General features: G+C 41.7%; 1 protein-coding gene across 3 annotated transcripts in view; it reads right to left on the minus strand.

Annotated features, from left to right (window-relative positions):
• Positions 1-24,212, minus strand: part of CHST8 (carbohydrate sulfotransferase 8) — a 210,936-nt gene that overhangs the window by 139,940 nt on the left and 46,784 nt on the right. The gene's annotated exons all lie outside the window — the stretch shown is intronic.

The following is a 24,212-nucleotide window of genomic DNA, read 5'->3' on the forward strand; positions in this document are numbered from 1 at the left end:
TATGATGGGCTATAGATAATAGTTAAGGTATAGATTGGTTCTACTGCATGAAGATGCTCAGCAAAGAAAAGTCTATAATGCAATGGAACCAAAAGAACAGTCTATAATGCATTGTAACCAAAACCAAAGGGTGTCCAGGCCTGCCTGCAGCTGGAGCTGACAGCTGTAGGCACAGCTCTTTCACCCACCACCCTGGACTGCTGTAACCTCTTGAATGGAATAAACTGCATTTTGGAGAGCCCCTGGAGTCCTGCATTCCTCATTCAGGCTCTTCCAGTCCAGCCTGAGCATCCTCCTGCTCCCTCCCCTGTGGGAGCCAACCTGCCAGCCCTGCCTGGTGCTTCTCTCTGAGCTCCAGCTGGGGGCAAACTGTGCCCCATGGTTGGCTCAAGCTGCCCTTGGGGAAAGGTGGAAATAATATTAACAACAAAAACACTTGGTGTCATAATTTAAACATGATTTCAAAAATTTGTTCAAATGCATGAGGTTTTTTCTAAATCCCTTTCTCCTGCAATCAGGCACATTTGTGAGTAGTTGTCATTTTGTGTTTAATGAAATAAGTGTTCTGCCCTCATCTTAACAGAAAAATATTAAACATGACTGCAAAAAAATCCCTAAACCTCTGCTATGTTAAAATTAACCAAATAAATAAAAATTAATTTAAAAAAGCTTGAAAATGGATATGGCAAGTTTAATTAGCCTTCAAAATACTGATGTTCTTTATATCTTCAGCCAGCATTTTTAAATGAAAACACTGAATTAAAATCAGCTTTAGAAGTGTAGAAGCTGAAAAATACCATAATACCACAGAGAGAGAGAAATAACTTCTGCAATGAGGGAAGAAGGGAGAAGTGTGGGTGTTGTTTCTTTGTGTAGGTTCTCACAATCCTTAGCCTGTTTACACAGAGAAGCTTTTCTGTCATTATATCCCTCCACAGTGTATTAAGTATAAAGCAAACATTCCCACTGTGTCACTGGTTTTCACAGGAGCAGGCACAGGATCAAGGTTTAGCACGTGTGACTACGTTTGCAAAATCTGTGCTTCAGGCAAAGTCTTTCCAAAAAGGTCCCTGTAATGTGGTGTTAGATAATCACAGATGTGCTGTGGATAAAGCACTTTAGAAGGTATGGAAATGGATTTGAAACCACATGAAATGCACTTCAGAGAGTCCCCAAAGTCAAGTCCTTGTTGAACAAGAAGAGGCAGGAGGCTGCAGGGCAGCTCCTGTGGGCTGAGGCTTTGGGGTGATGTTGGAATTCTCATCTGGTGCCTGTGGAGCAGAGCTGGGCCAGGCAGGTAGTGGGGACCTTCCAGCCCCAGGTGCTTTTGGCCAAAGGTTAAGAAAAGAATGTATGACAGCCACAGAGCATGTGTCAGAAATGTCAGTGCTGCTCTGCAAAGGAAAGTGAGAGCTGCTGAAAACAGAAGGGACTCTCAGCCATCACTGCAACATCGTTTGCAGGCACACTTCATCTGGGCATCTCCCATTAAAGCCCAGTGCCAGGGGGTTGAAGATTGCAAGGCAAGATGTTTTCCATTACCACCTGAATGGCAGCTGGTTTTTGTCAAGTGGGCAGTTTGCCTTATCTCTCTCTCTGAGTGACCACAATCACTCTTCCTTAGGGAAGAGACACCTGCTGATAACAGCTATTGAATGTCCCTGCATGGCTGATAAGAACTATAACATCCCATTGGGAGATGTGAGCCCAGAGGGAGGAGCCAAGCATTCCTACCCGGATAGAATCTGGAGATTCTGGAACACCAGCCAAGCATTCCTGCCTGGATATAATCTGGAGATTCTGGAACACCAGCATGGCTCCTGCACTGGATTCCCCAGAGGAACAGCAGCTGCCTCTGCCACTGGATCTTCAGAGGAAGAATCCATCCTTCTCTACAGGATCCCTGCTCCAGCAGAACCAGCCCTGGCACTGCAGGAGGGCTGAGCCACAATTCCAATGGTTCTGCTGCCAACACCCTGACCCACAGGGTGTCAGGCTGGGTTCTGACTCTGGCAGTGCTGTTCTAGTGTACCGCATTGTTTATTTTATCCTTTTATTTTTATTTTCCCTATTAAAGAACTGTTATTCCTGCTCCCATATTTTTGCCTGAGAGCCCCTTAATTTAAAATTTATAGCAATTCGGAGGGGTGGGGAGGGTTTACATTCTCCATTTCAGGGGAGGCTCCTGCCTTCCTTAGCAGACTCCTGTCTTTCCAAGCCAAGACACAGGGCTTGCTGGAGTCACCTGCTCAGCCCATGGGCCATCTGGAGATGAGCAAACCTGCAGTGGGACAGGGGATGCTGTGTGCTGATGCCTGCTCAGAGCCACTGGCAGAGGCAGGGGCTACACCACGTCCTGATGTTCAGCAGGGTGGCTCCACTGAGGGCACACATTCCATGTATTTCCTACATCGTGCCTTTCTCTTTGGATTTTGGGGTTTTTGCAGCTACACAGATATGAAAGCTTTTCCAAAGCTTTAATAAGCTTGGGAAAAAAACCCTGAACAATATCATAGAATAGTTATTATTATATTATCAATCCAAAAACGTCATCATGGAATATTAAAGGATTGAGAATGCCATGTAGGGACAGTCCAGGCTTCATAAATGTAGAGAAGGGCTCTTCAATCCTTTATATTTATGTATGCTTTCTACTGACTTTGTTAAATCCAGGGAAGTAGCAAAAATGTCCATTCCTTCAATAAAAGCTGTAAGAAATGTCTGATGATTGCAGGCTATTCTATTCATTTATAAATAAATATATAGTCATTATGAGAACCTTAGTTACATTAATGTCCCTCTATACTTCCTAGCTATTTACATGACCTTTCCCAGAGTATAAATTATAATGGAAAAGCATAAATGAGAACCAGACTCCATGAGGATAAGCAAAATTGATAGCTGTATTAACTGATTAATTTGTGTTACACTTGAGCACTGCCTTTCTCTTTTTCCTTTCATTTTGAAGACCACACTCAAAAGCCAGATAATATTTTGTGCAGCCTGGGTGGGATTTCCTTGCTTGACCCTCCTCCAAAGCCATGTCTCCCTCTTGAGAAAATAACTCAACTTCATCTACATATGAATTTCATGGACATTCAGAAGCAGCACTTATGTTACAAACTATAATGTAGGGAATGACTGAAACACACTGCTCTGCTCTGCTCTATCACACGTGGTTCCAGAGAAGAAGTGGCAATAATATTAAAAATCAGTTTTGATTGAAACAAAACAGCTGTACATTGACTGATCTAAATTCAAGCTTTGAAAAGCTGATAAAGCCAAGGTTTATAGGTTGAGTCACTTTCTGGAAAGTGACCTCACATGTTTACATTGAATGTAATAATATAAGTTTAAGTAAATATTCTGTTACAATAATATGACAAAAAGATTGGGCTTTGTAAGTTGATGGTTGGACTTGGTGAACTTAGAGGTCTTTCCCAACCTTAATGATGCTATGAAAAAGAAAATTATATAGGATAAGTAGCATTAAAGCAACTGGAAGCATATTTTCATGCTTTTACATGCTTTACAAAGCAGGTGTACAGTGTGATACGTTCTGTCTCAGATGCCATTTTCATTCTTCGATGCTTTTTCTATATTAGATTATTAACATTGAGTGATCTGGGAGGCATAAAGGAACATTCTGCTCCCTTTCAGAATGAAAAGCCAATGCACATCGTTCCAAAGGTCTGTGTGCCATTTTCACACACAAAGTTCACTCAATAAAAATGATTTTAATTAAAATGCCATTTTCCTGGCTTGCTGTGTGCTGTTACTCAGAGAACTCTGAGTTGCCCAGCTGGGGCTGCTGCTGCCCTTTGGGAGCTTCTTGGAACAGCCCCCATTGCTCCATCCCAGAGCACCTGAGAAAAGTCATCCAGAAATGGGCTCTGTAAGCAGGGGAAGCAGCTTAGCCCCAGTCTGTTATAGGAGCCTCCTCCAGCCAGGTCTCATAAGATTTTGGAGGTCTATAACACAGCCAAGATAGCTCAGCTACCTTTGGAGGCATAAAATCAGCAGGATGGCTTCTGTGGCAGTGCTGGAAACAAAAAGGTTTAATAAAAGGCAAAATAACAATCAGAGAAAAACCAAGCTGGGTGCCAGAGGCTCTTGCTCCTGGTAAAACACCTCACAAAAAGCAATTAGTTTCTTTGTTCTCTTCTTTTTCTAGTAAATTGCCTAGGTGGGATTTTAGGGCTCCTGAACAATTGGGTATCCTTAAATTTGAGGTGAAGTCCCCAAATCCTTTGAGGTGGCATTTTTACCTAATCGAAGAGTTAAACTTTTGGGCTTCTTTCCTTTTTGAGGGGACAAAGGACAGTTTTGTCATTCTGTCAACAAGGGGCACACTCCTATACCAGCCCATAAATGCCAGCCTATCCCAGAGTTTCATCCTCCTCACCCCCAGCCCATGGATGCCAGTTTTGGGAAGGATTAAAGTTTGACAAGAAAGTCTCACAGATATGTGTGCTTAGCAAAAAGATTTTTGAATGTAGAGTCTGAAGAAGGAATAGTGATGGAAGCAAGTTTTGATATAGAAGAAAAGAATTGCTGAGCCAGTCTTACTGAATAACCAGGAGGCAAAGGGTGTGTTAGTTAGAAGGGGTTTTTATGGCTTAGAGCAAAGGATAAACCCACCCCAAACAAGAAGATGTTTTTACCAAGCAGAAAGAGAGCACAGGCAAACAAGGCAGCAAAGCTGCAAGTAGAAAAAAGGTCTCAGAATTTTCCACTGCAAGAAAACTGAAAAACAACTTCTGGCTTAAACTGTAATGTACTGACTTTGAGTGATTGGAGAACAGTACCATGAATATGGTAATTATAGTAGTTATGATAGGCTATAGATGATAGTTAAGGTATAGATTGGTTCTACTGTATGAAGATGCTAAGCAAAGAAAAGTCTATAATGCAATGGAACCAAAAGAAAAGTCTATAATGCATTGTGACCAAAAGAAAAGTATAGAATGCATTGTAACCAAAAGAACAGTATATAATGCAATGGAACCAAAACCAAAGGGTCTCCAGGCCTGCCTGCAGCTGGAGCTGGACTGCTGTAACCTCTTGAATGGAATAAACTGCATTTTGGAGAGCCCCTGGAGTCCTGCATTCCTCATTTAGGCTCTTCCATGCCAGCCTTTCCCAGGTTGCATCCTGCACTCTCTATGTGCCAGGCTCACTGTGCCAGGCTCGCTGTGTCCCGGCCATGCCCTCCCTCAAACAGAGGGGCAGTGCTGCCATGGGGCACACAATGACATTCTGCACATTCAAAGTGGCTTTGTGCATATTCAAAAGTCTGCTCAGAGCACAGGCAGCAGTAAAAAATGCAAGTTATAAGATAGTTCCTGTTCATAAATGTGATTTTGAATTTTAAAAAGAAGATTCTGTAAAAATGGTTCCTGTGTGCAAAGTCTGCCAGTGTTGGCTGCAAGGTCCAGCCAGCCTCCAGCCCACCTCCCCTGGAAACCAGAGGGGAGCTTCACATTCCCTGAACACGATTCCTTCCCCCAGGGTTGTTTGCCTGGGAAGCTGAAAGGCAGCTGTCGGAACCCAGGACATTCCTCTGGCTGCCCTGCAGGACTCGAGACCCTGACAGGGCTCAGAGACCTTGGCACAGAGTCACAGACCCCTGTGCCTTTGATTTTAACCCTTGGAAACAATTCCCAACCTTGTGTGAGGAGTTACAAGCCACAAGAGTTTGAGTAGAATGATAGTGAATTTATCACAGGGTCAAAATGTAGAATTTTGTGGTTTTAGAATGGGGGTTCTGATGGAGGAATCTGGGTGTGTTCTGTTTTTCTCCTTCTTCTTCTTGGCCTCCATCTTCAGTTGTGATGGTGGCACTTTTGGATTGGTTTAGAGTAGAGACAGACTGTCTAACATAGGTGATAGGTATTGGAAAATTATTGTAAATAAAGTACAGATAGTTCATACTATAAAAAGCCAACACCACCCCAAGGGCAGTCACTGCCTCAGCACAACTTGGTGGACAGATCTGAGCAGGTCAGAAAAAGAATGGAATAGATAAGGGAAAATAGACAACCTTGGCAAGCAGAACTGACACATCCTGACTTCTTCTTTGGTCTTGGGGCTGGGAAAAAGAGACTTTCCAACACCTCTGGGGTCATCTCAACACCAGAGACCTCATCAGGCAGCGAGAGAGGCCTCAGAGAAAAGGAAACCAATTCTGATCTCATTTGCTTCTCCTGTGTTGTGCTCATGTGGAATGTGTTTGGAGATTGTTTACCCACAGGTGATTGTTCCATTGCATTCTGCTGGGAGTTGTTTTCACTCTTTGGCCAATCAGGGCCAAGCTGTGCCAGGACTCTGGAAAGAGTTGGGAGTTTTCATTATTATCTTTTTAGCACTGAGTAAGTATCCTTTCTGTATTCTTTAGTATAGTATAGTATAGTATTCTTTAATATAATATAGTATACTAAAGTAATAAATTAGCCTTCTGAGAACATGGAGTCCTCCTCATCATTCCTTCTGTCAGTGCCCCTGCATTCACAATAGCAGCATTTACAGTGGGCACAGTGCAGCTCATCCCTACAGACACATGGCTAAAGGCTCTGAATTTACAACCAGCCTGACCAAAGTTGGATTACTAAATCCATAATCCTTCATCCGAATAAGTGCTCTCATTTAAAAAAGTGCAGTGTTCAGTGGAGATTGTTCAGGAGGGGAAGTGCTCCAGAGAAAAGTGTAATTATATGTAGAACTGCTGTGTTTGAATGTAAAAAAACATCATATTGAATTTTTTTCTTTCTGAGCTTTGTTGAGAAAAAAAAGCAACAAAACTTTAGAGGGACAAAATCTGGTGTTTGGTTGAAAGCCAGTGGTGACCTTAGAAACAAAATGCTTTTGTTTAAAAAATTCCTTAACCCATTCTGTTGACCAGTTTGGATAATAAAATTCTTTATTTAAAGGATCAAGAATATGGATACTTTAGTGTGTGCCTTAGGATCTTGGGTAGCATAGCAGACACTTCTGAAATAGTTACCCCCCACTCTTCTGCTAATCACAGCCACAGTGGCTTAAGCCTCCATATTTATACAAAATAATTAAAATGTACATCTTCACAGAGAACTGTTGCATAGTTATAATATTAATTTAACAAATGTAATCCCTATGAATGAGGCTTATCATTGAAACAGCAATAGGACTTTTGGGGTGTTGCTAAGCAGAATTGTAATTACAGGGTTTGGTTACAAACTGCCCTTGTGAGGAGAGGCAATGGCTCATGAAAATGCATCAACCATTCATGCCCTGCATACTCCCCCAGTCCCTGTAGGGTACCAACTTCTTCCTCCAAAGATTCATCTCAATTTCCACAGAAGGAGAAAAGATTGTAAAATCAATACAATCATTATGGTTGCAGCTAATCTATTTTACAGAAATCCTTGTAAGCAATGTGCATTATTAACACAATGAGATAGGTCTGGGCTCATGGGCTGTGCTGCCAGTCAGTTTCCCAGACACCCAGAGCAGCACAGAACCCCTCTGGTCTGACAGTGTCTGACAAGTGTTTACATGTTAACATTCATTAGCAGATTCGGTCAAGCAATTCACGCTTGATTAATTGATTATCCCATGGTGACAGTTCATTTTTGAAATGTCTGCCAACCTGGGAAGGAGCAGGACAGCCAGACCAATGACAAAAGACATTGATGGACAAACACTGGGCTTGCTGAACAGCTGCTGCAGTGGCAGACCAGCATCTTCAGAGTTTAATCAATGCCTCAAAGACATGGCAATGCTATAAAGACTGTTTATTTCATTTCTGTGCATTTATGAATTGTTAATGCAATCAATACATATTAGCTTCATTTGTTGTTTGGTTCAAATTAATATGAATTTTCCAAGTTGAGTTGCCTTAATACTAGGTTTTATACAGTGAAATGTATGAGTCCTTGCAGTTTTATGAGATTTTATTGATGCCTAGAAAACCAAGCATAATTTCTGATTTTGTTTATTCCAGCATTACAGAATTAGTAAGAGTAGACATTGCTGGGCTCATTGAATAAATTAATTTCCTTGGCAATGTGTGCATTTTGAATTTTCTTGAATTAAGTCAGAAAAATTGGATGTGTCAGCACAAGCCAGTAAATAGCAACTGCACTGCAAGAGGATTTCAAGCTGGAGCAGTGCAAGGCAGAAGCTCTAAACCAGAGTAAATTACCCACAGAGAGTACATGTGTTGGAACAGATCATCCCTTGCTTAAATGGTACTGGAGTCCATTGAATTACCTAATAGATAAATTTGGGCCAGTATTAATCTGCAGCAGATGTTTGACTAATGAATGGTTTGAAAGAGCTTGAGTGCATTGTGATACAATGACCTGTTATTGCAGTGTGCTGCTTTCAGAGCTTGCTTTTGTCTTACTAATGCAGTAGAAACAAAAATGCAGAAGTCATAGTGTGAGTTTTCAGAACAATCACTTGGTTTTGGAGTATAAAGAACGAAGAATCCCAAATCATTAAATTATTGCAGCTTACAATAAAGTCAGAACCAGACTGCTGTGTGACCCAGCCTTGGGCAGGTAATGTTTTGAGCTTTAATGAGACAAACATTCAGAGAGCTGCTCTTGTCACATCACCCACCTCTACTCCTCTCCCTCCTCAGCTCCTTCCTCCTTGCACATTCTGGACACAGGGTGACAGGGCAGGACGTGCTGAGGCACCAAAGGTGGTTCTGTGGTGCTCTGGACCTCTTGTCACTGGGAAGCTGCTGTAGCTCACCTCAGACAGCCCTGCCTAAAGATCTGAATTTGTTTTCTAAAAGCCATGAAGAGTTATCACTGAATTCAGCTGCAATTTCCACAACCACTGCTGTTGTCTTGTGAATGCCAAGATTCCTTGAACTGATCCTGAAGCTTGATGATTTCAGAACCAGGCTGTAGGAAAGAGTCTCCTCTATGCATCTCACTTTTTGCATCACTGTGTCACACATTTCTTGGTGAACCCCTCCATTTTTGGTCTTTGTCTCTCATGAAGTTCTAACCATGGACTGCTCTGGGTGTGACAGGGATGCCACAAACAAATTCAGGTAAAGAACAGGGACAGCCATCACACCCCGTGTCTTCTGAATTAAGCCATTGTCTGGGGGTCACAGAAAGAGAATTTTATGAAGAGAAGTTAAAAGACTGTTCTCCTTTGCCAACAAAAAAGAGTTCTGTAAGAAATATGAGTGCTCCTGGGTTAGGGCATAACCTGTGTGTTAGTAATGAGAGCACTGAGGAACCTTTATCTGAGAGCAGTTTATTCCAGAACAGACAACCTTGCCTTTTCTTCTAAGCCATTACACACTGCTGGGTGCTAGACAGGATATTTTAATGGATAGAAGGGCTGCTGATCTGAGCCACCATGGCAATTCCTCTGCTCCTAATAACAGAGGCTGCTGTCATTTCAGTGACAATTAGCAGGCAAATCCTATTACAGGAATAAGATCACCTAATCCCCAACTCTGGTACATGCTATTCACTGTGATAGTGTTTTAATTAGAAGACTTGTACAGGCTACTATACTTTGTGCAAAAAATCCAGAGAATTCAGAAATTGTGTTAGATGACTTCACTCAAAAATGACAAGTTAGACATCTGCTATTTCCAAATTATCACCAAAGGGGTATCGGGGACAGCCAAAGGTGATACAGATTCATCAGAAGGCATGAAAAGGCTCTTTATTCTTAGAAATCCACAGTTCTTACAGAAACAATGGTGGACCTGCAACCTGATTGGCCTTTAGGAATCTTCTCTCACACCATTAGTGACCTATGAATAGCACACACTGGAGAACCATATCTATAAACTATGGTTACAGAAAGAGAGATAATTGTTTGAATTCTTTCCTCTAAGTTTCCCACAGCTTCTAAAATCCTGGGAGAACTATGTCTCTCTCTGTTCAGGGGATATGTAATTACTACACAAATGATTACTCCACCCTTCTTAATTGGCATAACTACTTCTCAGTGCTGCTCAGAGTGGTGACACTAGGAGATCCAGCAAGGTCTGAGGTGTCACCAGCAATTTTCCTCTTTGCTGCATTTTTAACTTGTTTGCAAAGGCAGAAAGCAAGAAAAAGATAATTGGAGAGAGCCCACCATGTAGATTCTCCACTTGGAGTTTGTGTCCTTTAGAATTGTTCAGTGGGTGCAGCAAAGAGAGAGAATCCTCACAGGAGTGAAGGCAGGAGCAGCTGGCTGCACATGAGCCCTGGAACAGCAAACTCTGCTCCAAGAGCCTTCTCCTGGCACTGCAGGAATGTGGAACAGGGGCAGTTCCTCAGCCCTGAGGAGATCCAGGATTTATTTAACAGCAGGCACTGGCTCAGGGCTTCTTGCTCCCTTGGGATTTTCTTTCTCACAGGAGGAGGGTAAACTCCACCAGATAGGAAATCTAGCCAAAATAAGGTGAGTTCAGAGGGACCTGTGCTTTCTGTTTACTTGAGGAATAGAACACTCCCATGAAGGGGGATTCCATCAGAAGAATCTCTTCCACTCTTGCACAAGCTGTCTCTGGATGTGCAGCTCCATAATGAACCTTGGGCTTTGCCCCCTGTACTCTGAGAGATCTTCTCTAGGGGACTTCTACTCTTCATTATCTCAGGTTTGGCAAAGTATTTAGCACCAGTATAAATCTGCTAACATAGAGTTATCAGTAAGTGATGGATTGAGATATTTTCTTTGAGAAAAGACCATCCTGCAGTCTACATACAGACCTTGGGCTGTGAGCAGAACTCAGCCCCAAAAGCTGGGCCACCACTTTAAGTCAGGGTCATGTTACTCAGGATTCTCCATATCAATGCATTTAAAAATCTGTTCATTATAATTTCTGTTTCACAGAGCCACAGTAAGTGCAGTGGCTTTCTGTTCCCATGATATTCATGCTATTCCTGGCCTTTTATTGTACTTAATATTTCCCAGGATCAACTTAACTGTGAATTGGAGGCTGAGACTGCTGAAGGTGTGCTATCTTGGACTGATGCTCTTTCCAGTTAGCACAATTAAGTATCAGTTACAGCAATGAAACAAAGCAAGGAACAATCTTTAAAAAGAATATTTTTACCATTTCTCATCAAAGTCTATTTATTATTTTTAGCAACCTACATGACTCATTTCCCTTATTCTTCCCCAAAACTCAGAATAGACTCACTGAGTAGCTCTTTCAATTACAAGTGTCAGTATTATGATTCTTTGTCATGCTTTGTATTTTGTTATCCCGAGACTCTAAATCTGTTCCTTTTCTCTTCCATGTTATCTTGAACATCTTTATAACAAAAGTGCTGCAAAAGCTATTGGAGAAAGATCAGTCTGTCTGACAACATCATTCTTTGCAGCGTGGTAGATTTTGAAAAGAGGCCACCAGCTCTGCAAGATGAAGTAGCATTCTCTTTAACAAAGGAGGATAAGCATCAGAGGCATCTGGGGAAAACCTCTGATTCAAAGTGCTGCACTGTGAATATGAATTCTAACCAGCAATAAGAAAAAGGCAGAGTATCATGTTCAGTAAGCTGAGTTCAACTCTATTGAAGCAGGGGCTGCAGGAGCTGATAAATTCTTGGGACACACTGGAAGGTGAGTTGGGATCTCCAACAGTCTTTGAATCAGGTTTTCTAAAGCTATTTTTAAAGTACATTTTAAAGGACCTCCACCTGCTTTAGGAGCCATAATCATTGAGCAAATTAGCTAATTTAGCAAATTTATGTGTATGAGTAGCTGAAGCAATCTCATGTGCCCAGTGCACCAGAGGTTTGACAGCAGAGGTGCCACTGGAGCCTGCTGAGGCTGACCCCTGGGGCTTCAGGGCCTTCCCTCTCTAATTCTCCCACAGAAATGCCTGCAGGATTTCTGGTGCTGTCCCCTTCCAGTCTCACTCCCTTCCACAGGGGCTTGCACTGTTGTCTGGGCAGAGGGACAGGGACTGAATGGAAGCACAGCTTGAAGGGTGAGGTTGTATCAGCTGTAACCACGTGCATCACCTCTGCATCACTTTTTGGGGAAAATGAATTTTAAACCAGACTAACCATTCTGGAGCTTTGGTTATTTCCCCAGATGCATCTTTCTGCTATGTCAGATGCAGAAAGAAATGTCAGAAGAGATCTGAAATATGTTTGCAGGAGGGTTAAAATGTGGGTGCTGTGAGCAGTTGGAGTGTATTTAATCCATCTGTACACAGCACTGCTCACTGCTGCAGCCATGGATGAGCAGCACTGGGAACCACAGCGAGGGGAAGAGAGCTCTGCACCCTCAAAGGCTCATCCTCAAAAGTTCTCTGAGCAGTGACAAAGCAAATATGGCTTCTGAAGAGATCTAGGGCTGGGATTTTCCCTGTAACCTTGAGTGGGGCTGCAAAAAGGGCCATTAAGCACAGGCACATTTACTGCTGACCGTCCTGCACTGGCCCAGTGAGGAAATGCAACTTTCCAGCTGGGTGGTTATTTGTAACTGGTGTGGAGCACTCCTAGTATGCTTTGTCTCAATCTCCTTTTGGAGAGATTATTTCTGGTTTATAGCTCAAGGCAAATGCATGGCTTTAGATGCATTTCTGGCTACTGTACACTTTGAACTGGAGCTTCAATATCCATTAAGTCTGTGAGCTCCTAAAATTATTGTGTGGACATACAGACCTCCTCCTGTTGAGGTTTGTTAGGTGTAAGCTTACTTTTTTTCTTTGTTTGGCTCCTTTAGTTAGCATAAAAGCAATCCATGGACTCAAAAATGTGGTGTGGAATGGTTCCTACATATTTTGCATACCCTGACCTGGCCACCCCTCCTTAGAGCCTCCAAGCCATGGGGGTCTGGCTTCAGCTCCTCCTCATGACTGGAAACAGTGAAATTATCAGGGAAACAACCTGTGGATTGCCCCATTCTGTGCCTAAAATCCTGCCTGGCCACCTGCACCTGAGCTCCCATTTCCATTTTCCAGGTGCCCCCAGCTCAGACACAGCTGTGGAGAAGATGGACACACAACCCAAATGCAGCTGTGCATTCAAGGAGTCTTAGTTCTGGGAAATTCCTGACAAAGAAGAGTTAGGCTTGGCAAATAAAAGAAATAGAGACAGATTCATGCAACTAGGCTATAAAAACAGTCATTACATGCAACAGGTCTAATAAATGCTTTGTTTAGGGACAAAGTCACAGGCAGAAAGCAGAATTGCCTTTGCCCAAGGTGAGCCTCTAACACCATGCACCTTCTTCATGGACAAGGACATGGCAAATACTTTTCTTCTATCAAGACCAGAGTTCTGTGCTTGCTTCTACTTCCTCTAAATGACTACAAGAAGATGGTTTGCCTTGCTAATTGCAGCTGCTGCTGTAGCAAATAGGGTTTCTCTTGGAATATGAATAATTAGCCCTTCATTTGAATGTTTTAACAGCATTGGTGGTTGGTTGCTAAAAGGACAGAAACACAGAAACATTTAATAAACGAATATTAAAATATTCAGAATTTTTGAAATGCTGCCTCAGCAGTTCTTTGTGAAACATCTTTCATTTTAATCACATGATTATGTGTTAGTGGTGGTGTGGAAGCTGTGATGAAGGTGGCTGAATGATGTAAAAATGCCAAAAAATCCACACACCCTTCTGAAGTCAGTAGGAGCCAGCATTTGACACCCTAATTTGAGGAATTTGAAATCCAATTAAGATTAAATTGCAACAAATATAAACAAAGAGCAAGGGACACAAGGATGCCCTCCCTGTTTCAGGTAGGGACAGGCTGCAAGCAGCAGGTGTGGATGAGGGAGAGGAAGGATGGCAGGGAGATGGGGGGCAGAGATGGGGCAGCTCAGTCCTGCTCACAGGGGATGATTTAAAGTCTGAGCTTCTTTCCCTTCACAAAAATACAGATAACTTAAAAATGCAGCAAGGCTGGTGCTGCAGAAATCTCTTCCCAAAGGCCCCAGTAAAGGGGGCAGGGGTGCTGAGCTGGCAGCTGTGTGAGCTGGAAGTGCTGTGCTGATCTGCTCAGGATCATTTAGGGCAAGAAGGAACCCCTCCACCCCTGGAAGGGACTCTGGTGATGGCACATCCAAGACTGGTGTGAAGGGCAAATCAAGTACATTTCAGCCTTTGAAGCTGAAGGGGAAAACCAGGAAAATTCCCTTGTCTGTACTGTAGCTTTCTGATTTCTAATCTGTGATTTTATGGAGGAAAGAAATAGTGGGACTGAATTTCCTTTAGGAACAGTGTCCTTGGCTTATTAATTCACTTCATGTATTGTCCAATTTGGGGGGAAGGGCTGCATTTGTGTGTGGGTGATATTATTGTAGGAAATGTCTTACTTAATTATTATCTACTGAAACATCACCTAGGAGATACTCTTTCTCTGACATGCAGCTTGATACTTCATGCAGAAAGAGGTAACTCTTCCACAGTTCATTAAATTATGTTGTGGTGAACTTATCTCCACTGGGTCGCAATTAAGAATTGAAGCCACTGCCTTTAGAGGAAAAGGCAGAGAATAATCAGAATATACTGAATATATAATTTGATCTCTGGAAAAAAGCAGGAGGAAAAACATGGTGTGCAAACGTGTAGACATTAAGAATGTATTATGTTCCAAAGATATGTATATGGAGCTATCATATAATTATATCATTATTGTTGCTTGGAAATATTTAGTGCTTCCAAAATTCCAGGTGTTTGTTCTAAGTTTGTTCACTGCTGTAAGATAACTTTAGTAAATGTACAATTTCATACTTCCCTTGTCTCTATTGTAGCACCCCAGGAACTTCAGTCACACAGATTCTGGACCCATTTGCCTATTGACATACATTATAAAACTGCAATAAATTTTATGTTATATTATCACTTAATTACAAATTTTCATTTTAATAATATTTTTTCCTTTAAAAATATTAAATATTTAGCAGAACTAGTCTCTCTGTATGTTTTCCAACAAAAACCCCACAAAGCTCCTTTCATTAGATAATTTCAAATGTGAAGAAGTTGTCTCAGCTGATGTTTCTCAGACCTCTTTGCCCACCATTCTTCTGCTGCACACATATTTTTTTTCCCCTGTTCCTCTTCCTCTCTAGGAGAGATCATATGCCTTTTATTCTTAACACTGTTGTTATAATGGTTTGGTAAGGTCTGTTCATTTTGTTTTTCTCCTACAAAATACAAATCATGCCAAGAAGCTTTCTGCAGGTATTGGTGGCCTACACCACTGGAGCAGGCAGGGATGTGGTTTGACATGCAGCACTGAACACCCACATCACCAGGGCAGAGGTGTCAATAACACCTGACTTGGTACATTCTTGAGCAACTTAATTCCCTTCAGCAGTGGGAGAATGAGCAGCTCACAAATGCAGAATAATGGGAATTTTAATTGTGTAGTGATTTAAGGATGCCTCCTGTTTACAAGGAAAGAGCATCTCTTGAGCTGAATGAAGTGGAGGGGCAGGTTTCAATTTAACAGCTCACAGAAAAACAGAGGATCCATCTGCAATCAGTATTGGCTGCTCACAGTGTCCAGGTGAACTCTGTGGCTGAGGTGCTGATGTTCACCTTGAGCATGTGAATGGTATCCCAGCCCTGTCTAAGTTCTCCACACAGTCTTTAGTGTAGCCATGATATTGTCTGAAAAATCCTTTCCTTAGGATTTTTTCTCCTGAGAAGCTGAGAGGCCTCAGGAACAAAATGTAACCAATGGTTATCTGCTGCTGTGGAATGCAACAGGTGCATCTGGGATTGGGCTCATGTGGTTGTTTCTAATTAATGGCCAATCACAGCCCAGCTGTCTGGACTGTCTCTGTCAGTCACAAGCCTTTGTTATAATTCCTTTTCTATTCTTAGCCAGCCTTCTGATGAAATCCTTTCTTCTATTATTTTAGTATAGTTTTAATATAATATATATCATAAAATAATAAATCAGCCTTGTGAAACATGGAGTGAGGTTCTCATCTCTCCCCTCATCCTCAGGCCCCTGTGAACACCACCACACTTTAGGGTGAGTTTTAAACAATTACAGTGAACTACACTAAAGTCTCAATGAGTAGAGAATTACTTTGCTATGGCATAAAATTCCTGGTGCCTGCCTGCAGGTGGGTATATTTACTTTTGTGACCATTTGAATACACACCTTCTCACTTGTTTACAGTGGAATAGTGAGCAGAGTTTGTTTTCCTGTCTGAGATAAGCATCATCATGTTTTCCTGAGCAGCTGCACACACAATTAGGAGGGCCCAATTAAAGCTCCTTGCATTCACACAGAGCAGCAGTGATTGCTGTCTGTAATCTCTCCCGTGGTCTGATTTAGGGGTATTAACTTGTGCAAGACTTCATTAACAAATGAAGACAAGTCAAACAAGTCAAGAAAAAAAATACAACAAGCTGGAAACTGCTCTGTAGGCCTTGGTCCTTGTGCTCTACCTACAGCTTGAGAAAAGGAGATATCACTCATCAAGTGACTGGTTTCCTCTGTTTAGGTTTGTGCTTTCTGTCCTCCTGGCCACAATCAGGATTTGTGTGTGTCCTCTGCTTCCATACCAGCCACTCTGCCTGCACTGGGTGCAGGCTGTCCAAAGACTCCTGGAAATTCAAGCCTGAAGTAATTCTAAAGCCAATATCCCTTGTTTATCCCAAACATCATCTGCACCATCATTACAGGAAGCTCAGCACTGCCAAGTGCAAAGAGAAAGGTAAATGAATCAGAATACAAAAGGAATAAGGCAGTGGAGCACCCTTGAAGGAAGGGGAACTTCATTCACACCCTGCTTTTTTTCCCTCCTGAGGCTGTTCAGTCCCAGTTGCTCCACCAAGGGACCTGATGTCCCTGCCTTCCCCCAGGCCCTGTGCACACACATCCTGGGGTTTTGCTTTCCTCATTTAGGGACCCCCAAGTCTGTACACACAGATTTCTTGGCTAATGTGCCACAAGGAGCAAAACATCAGACATACAGTCCCTGTCAAGAGTGGTGTGAGAAAATGTGTGGTTTCCAACCAAGCACAGGAACAGAAGACCCAAAAGACTCAATTTCTGCAGATATGGATGGTGAGTGTAAAGAAAAGAGGGAAAGAGCATCTCTCAATTGCCCTGATGTGCAGAAGTGGCAGCACTGGAAGGGCCTGGCAGGAGCATTTTCACCCTTAATCACCACACAGATCTCCTGAAGTGGCTGAGAACAAAAAGTGACAAAGATGAGACTGAATTTCACAAGATGCAGAATACTCTGACCCTTGGGCAGCAGAGCCCTTGAGGCACTGAAGCAGAATGAGGAGCTGAGGCTCTCAGTTGATAGGGAAGTGCTTTTATTGCACTATTGCTGTGAGACAGGGTCTCACAGGAAAGGGCCTATACAGAATAAAATTAAAATCAGTCAACCAGCTTGTGTATCTCAAGTGGTGACAGATCTCAATCCAGTCATTTATTTTCAAAAATAGATAGATTATTGGTTTGGAGAAAATGATGAAGATGTCCCCAAGAAGTTTGGTTTTGGTTACTTTGGTTTTTTGCTCTCTTGACTGGTGCTAAAGCAGTAAACTGGCAGTTTTGATGCTGATTCACAAAGAAAGCCATAATAAGGAAGAAAGCCACCTTTAATTTCAAGCTCCACTAGAATCATGAAAGGAAAATTAATGTTTACTAAATGAAAAAGGATGATATTGCTGGAGAGAGGAAGTTTTGGTTAAGCTTTTAAGGGAATATTAATAACTTTCAGAAATGGAAACACATAAAACATGTTTAAAATGGCATAAACTGCAGAAAATCCAGGAAGTATTTTATACTGACTTAAGCTCCTCAATATGTTACTACATTTTAAAAATCATGCAAATTGAATGATAGCTGACATATGGGAGGAGGCTTTCTAGTGCAGACACGCTTTCTATGGAAAATTAAATACAGTCTTATATTTAGAATAAATGTTTTGTGGTGAAACTAAAGTCTGCTGATCAACTTCTGCACATTTTTGTAATGCTTCTGAAAATGTCCAGGGGAATCTTAGATGCATCCAGGCTCATTCCCTGGGAATACACTTTCAGTAATCTGCCATTCTCAGAGTCCTCTGACAGGGTGCAGCTGAGTTTTGCCCATGATATGCTGCCAAGCACCATAAATGAATGCAGCTCAGAGATGACAGGTTGCTTTTTTTTTTTTTGCCAGACACAACAACAAAGTGTCAACCTCTGACAGTTTTTAAAACAGAGCTTTAAAGGAAATATCAAACCTTTTATTATTTTTTTTTTTAACCAGTCAGAGAATAAATGCTCCCAGAAAGAGGGAGGATAGGGAAATTTGTGGGAGTGAAAGGTGCCCTGTGGGAGTGAGTCAGCACTGCATCACTCTGGTTTTATGCTGATAAATACATTTGGGATTAGTGGCATGGTCTTTATGCCATCAAATAAAAGGGCAGGGGATCTGGTTCAGCCATCTGCTGTGGGTGTGCAGCACTGCAGTGGGACTGTCACTGCTGCTGGTAATGCACTGGATTTGGTGATAATATCATAGTTAATAGGGTTTGGTGTTTTGTCGTGGTATCTAAAAGTCCTTTTAGGCACCTTGAATCCTCTGCAGAGAATTCCCTTTGTAAGAGGAAATGGAAACACTGAGTGGGTGAATTGCCTGATATAACACAATACAGCACAATCTATGAGCAGCAGGGCAAGACAGGAACAAATCACAGCAGCTTTGGATCCCAGTTCCACAGCCTTAACACCTCAGTGCTGTGACTCCTGTGAAAATCTTGCTGATGGTTGACAGAAAATATTGGTCAAATAAATGCTGGTCTGCCATGCTATGGCATAATTGCTGTACTAGGCTAAAGCTCAAGAATGTTAACAGAAACTAAAAAAAAAAGAAAAAGAAAAAAGAAAAAAAGGGGGAAAAATGGTGCCTTCTCAATACCGTGTAATAAATAAATGCTGCATTTTTTATAAGACTGCCAAGAATATGGCATAGTCAGGAAAGCAGGGTGAAGGTTGTAGGAGACAACCTCTGTATAGTACACTGGTGATAAAACAGCTTATTTGTTATTGCTTTCTACACTAACCTACATTTCTTCTGACCAGATTTGCACTGGCAGGGTGGTGTGGGGCTTCCTCTGAAACCATCTGGGCAGTGTTTGATCCCTTATAGCAGCAGGCTCCTCAAGTCATTGCTAGCACTTTGCAATGTGAAGAACAACCAGGTTCACATTCACAGTCAAACCAGAAGCGTTTCAAGCAGCAGAAAAGGGAATATCATACTCAAAACACCCTACTAAGTGCCTTGCCTTGGCAGACAAGGAAACAGATACTTCTCTTTCCATCCCAGTCACTGCAGACATTGTGAACCAGCCTGCAGGAAGTTCTTTCTTTGGGGAAGTTCAGTTTAAGAGGACTCAGAGTGTGTGACTACAGAAGGTTCAACCTCTCTTGAGTTGGCAGAACTGCCCTCACACACATAACAGCTGCTTCTTCTGCCTCAAAAGAGCACCAGCAAGCCACCTCACCTCTGCTGCAGTCACCAGATCCTTTGCTCATTGTTTCTGCTAATACTGGCAGGTGAGAAGCAGATTAAATGGCTTCTAGTTTCTAAGAGCAGTAAGATGCAAATGGCAGGAAAATTACTTCCAAAATTATACAATGCTTGCTTGTTTTTAACTGTTTTTATCGAAATTTTCAACGTTCTGGCAAACAAATGGTGCATGGGACAGCATTATGGAAATGTACAGTGAGCATGGAGATGTGCATGGGAGTGCAGTTTGTGAGTAACAAGGTGTGTGTGCTCTGAAAGGGTAAATTTCAGTCCAGCTGGAGTTCTGGTGTTTGCTCTCAGGCTGCTGCAATATTTGCTGTGGCTCCCCTGTGCCAGCCCTTCCTCCCTCTCCTCCCCATCACACCCTCAGTAAAGCAGAAGATAAAGAGGATGATAGAATAATGTTAGAAAGTGGTCAATGAGGTAAGATGGCAATCACTGGAAAATCTCAGTCAGATGAGTTTCAGGCTTGGTTATATTCATATTTGACTTTCAAATTCTGATACAGTCAGAGAGCCAAGCCATTCTGTGTTTTCACCCTTAAGGAGCTTTTACAATATGGATCCTTTGAGATGTATTTTCCACCTTTTTTCAGCTCCCAGATAAGCATGTATATCCATCTTAAAAGTTCTAACTGAAAACTCTTACAGCTTGGTGAATTCAGTAATCATATGGCAAAAATGCAATAATATTTTTCCCCCACAGACTTATGTAGAAGATTACTAATACTTTCTCTATTCTTTATGTGGCAAAATCTCCTATTAGAAAAGTCTATGCCATTTTAACATGACTGACTGCAGTCCATAGAGCACACAGTGCAAGTGCAGTGTCCAGTAAATAGTACAGCTATTTACTGTGTCCCATGAGGGAGCACAGATCCTTCCTGGTGCTCAGGACCTCACCCATCACCACAGTCCTGTCTCCAGCCCATGGACTGCCTGCTCTGTGCCTCAGGAGTTTCTGTGGTGTTTGCAATCCAGCAGAGATCTCTCAGGATATGCTGTGCCCTTCAATGTCACTGTCACATTTTCTGAAAAATCCTCTTTGCCCAGGATTCTTCTCCTGGGAAGCTGAGAAGCCTCAGAGAAAAATGTAAACAATAATTCTCTGATTTGCTTCTCCCTGGTTTGCTGCTCTGGAATGTGGCTGGAGATTGTTTACCAACAGGTGAATGTTTGATTGGTTCCATGTGAATTGGTTTTAATTAATGACCAATCACCATCAGCTGTGTTGGACTCTGAGGAGTCAGTGACAGGTTTTTATTATACATTCTTGTTAAACTTTCTGTCTGTTTCCTTCTCTTTAGTATAGTTTTAGTATAGCATAATATAATATAATATAATATAATATAATATAATATAATATAATATAATATAATATAATATAATATAATATAATATAATATAATATAACTATTTTATTACTATATTATATTATATTATTTTTTATTATTTATTATATATATATATTATGTATATATATACAGAGAACATAGGAAAAAAAGGCAAAACCCAAACCAGCATCAGTTCCAGGACTAACACAGTCGTGAAGTAGCTAAATATTTGGTTAAAGTTTTTTCAAATGTTTAATATCTTGTCACAGACAGGGGATTTATGCATTAGCATTAGGATGGCGATATATGTATTAATTTTTTCTTGTGCACCATGTGCAAATGTGCTTGACTTAGAACAAATCCTTTAGTATGTCTGTTTAAGAATAATGGCATGATTATTGCAGAAGGCAAGTTTTATATCATGAAATCCTAGAGCTGTGGAATGGTTTGGGGTGGAAGGGAACCTTGAGGATCATTCATTTCCAGCTCCACTGCCCTGGGTTTGGGACACCTTTCACTAGTTCAGGCTGTTCAAAGCCATTCTTGCCTTGGTATGAAGCATCCACAGATTCTCTGAGCAACCTGTGCCAGTGCCTCACAGGGAAGAATCTCCTCCTTACATATGATCCAAGTAATATCTTTCAGTTTGAAGCCATTCCTTGTCTTTTTGTCCCAAGCCCTTGTCCAAGTCCCTCTCCAGCTCTCTTGGAACTGCTTTAGGCCCTGGAAGGGGCTCTGAGCTCTCCCTGGAGCCTTCTCTTCTCCAGGTGAGCACCCCCACCTCTCCCAGCCTGGCTCCAGAGGGGCTCCAGCCCTTGGAGCACCTCCATGGCCTCCTCTGGACTCTCTCCAGCAGCTCCAGGTCCTTCCTGTGCTGGGGACCCAGAGCTCTGCAGGTGGGGTCTCACCCAAGCAGGGCAGAGGGGCAGAATGTGACACGCTGCCCACACTGCTGTCCAGCCCAGGACAGGGCTGCCTTTCTGGGCTGCCAGTGCAGGTCAGGCTGAGCTTCTCAGCCACCAAGAGCCCCAAGTCCTTCTCCTGCTCTCAATGCACTCTCTGCCCAGCCTGTGTTTGTGCACCAATGCATGTGCAGGGAGCAAATATAATTATACATGGAGAATTACTGCAGTGACATTGTGTTCCTCTATGGGGTATGACCATCACTCACACCACCTCTCAGTTTTTATCCTGAGTTCCCCCACTGAGAGCACTCTTCATACACACCAAGGAAACAACTGTCCCAAGGGAAGTTATTGTCTCTTTAATGACCACAGGAATATCTACTGTATTTAACACATTGCTCTGGGAAATCTGTTCTGCCCACCCCAAATGGTTTTCTGTCTTAAGGATATCTGCTCAGAGTGATGTGTGTTATAGAAATAAACTACACAGACAGCATGTTTGTCAATCAGCAGAAAAGGCCCTACACCCTCTATCCTGGGCACATGTACTTCGTAAGCATTGGTTTCCAACAGATAAATGTAATCAAGGTTTATATGCTCACAGAAGCCAACAGGATGGGATTTTTTCACTTGGAAGATCAGAAGAAAATTGTAACTAATGTTGTGGAAAATTACTTTGATATTGCTTTTTCAGTACAGCATCACAATTAGGTAGCAATGTGAAGCACAGGGAAAGAATAAATGAATAGTAACAAATCAACACAAACAGCTACTGTCAGGAGTACTTTGCTCAGTGAAAGTAATGTAAGCATTACTTAAAGTTTTATGACTGTGGATTTTATACTGGTTTAAGTATTACATCAAGGTCTCACTGTCATGCTTGCTAGGACTTAAACAATCAAGAACAATTTCTGAAACAGACAGATAAAACTGAAGTACCAAAGTATTTTTATTAATCTCGTTTCATAAGTTGTTCTATCCTAAATTAAAGATGACTGAACAGACTAACAATGAAAAATGTCCTTTTGGACAATGCAAAGGTTCCTATGCTGCTTTTTAGTAGAAAACGAGTGTTACCAACTTCTCTCCAGCCCTGCTGATTCCAGCATCTGGCAAATGTGTTTTACTACACAGGAAATACAAAAGCAAAGGCTAATCCAGTAAAGCTTTTCCATGCAGAATCTGTTGTCCTAAGTAGCTTAATGATTCGTGCATTTGTTCAATTCTCTCGAGAGAGCAATCAGGCAAGCAAATTATAGAAATATCCCATCTCCATTAGAACCAGGCCCCTTTATGGAGAAGCACTCTGAGCACAGCCAGGGAAGGATCCTCCTCAGCATGCCAAAAATGTCACCTAGGATTGACAGAATTTCACAGCAGACTGTCCAGGAAGGAAATATGCCAGCCTGTATTTTTAAATGGAATTAATGGATAGTTTTACCTGTGTGCTTTAAGTCACCTAATGTGTTTCAGTGATAACTGGTATCATTTTCAAAAGCAGTGAATATGAGGAGTTTCTCAGTCCACTGGGAGTTGAAAGCACTTAACACACATGAAAATCAGCCAAAGAGAAATAAAAGTAATTGTATTGAGCACCATTTACTCAAGGGTGCAGTCTGGCTCCTATTAACATAAATAGTAATTGAATGTGAGAATTGAGGAATTGATTACACACCTTTGGCAGTAACAGCATGGTTGGCATGTTTGTGTTTTAGGGATCCACAGCAATCGAGCACATTACACAGTGAGTTTCCCTGCCAGGGGCAGGAGCTCTGTTCAAACTTGCTTTTATTTAAATATGCTTGGGTGTCCCCTTCTCCAGTTCCACTGCTCTCAAAAATCACTTCCCAGAGCACTACAATCAGCAGTGTTCAAGAGGTTTATGGCAGAGAACCGGTCAAGATGAGGGACAGACAACAAAAAAAAATAGAAAATTAAACTGTTTTTGAGACCACACTAGGAAATCTTCTCTTTCAGGAGCAAAAAATTAACTTTTCAATGTAAAGTTATTCATTCTTAGATGCATGAGAGTACTGCCTTCATTTGCTGTCCATACATCTTTCCCCCTTGCCTAAACTCCTGGCCAGTTTCAGTCAAATATGGCCAGTACCTCTGTTTTTAATCTATAAACTCTTTTGCATCTAAGCATGCAAAAATAAATTGCAAAAGCACTGAAGGAACTAGTTAATTCCCTGCTTTGCACTACACTGCAGATTCATTACTTCTATAGTTTCAGCTGAGTGGCTGCTTTCAAAATTGGTGTTTGTGCAGTTGGACTAAATAAACAACATATTAAAGTACAGATTGTTTAGTGACATGGAAACAAGCACTTAACAAAGCTAGACACAGAAATTAGCAATTAATGTAATTATTTAAGGGTTCCCTGTGTTACAGTTCAGCTTATTTAAAAATGTTAGCAATGATTTTAAATAGACACAGTTGTGTTTGCTGTACAATGAAGATGTCAAATGAATAAAGGTTTTATGAGGCATTTGTTTAGTCAGGGGACAATTTC

This window comes from Agelaius tricolor, unplaced genomic scaffold (assembly GCF_023055355.1).
Source record: "Agelaius tricolor isolate 1412-34295 unplaced genomic scaffold, bAgeTri1.0.p SCAF_15, whole genome shotgun sequence".
In the NCBI taxonomy this organism is placed as follows: Eukaryota; Metazoa; Chordata; class Aves; order Passeriformes; family Icteridae; genus Agelaius; species Agelaius tricolor.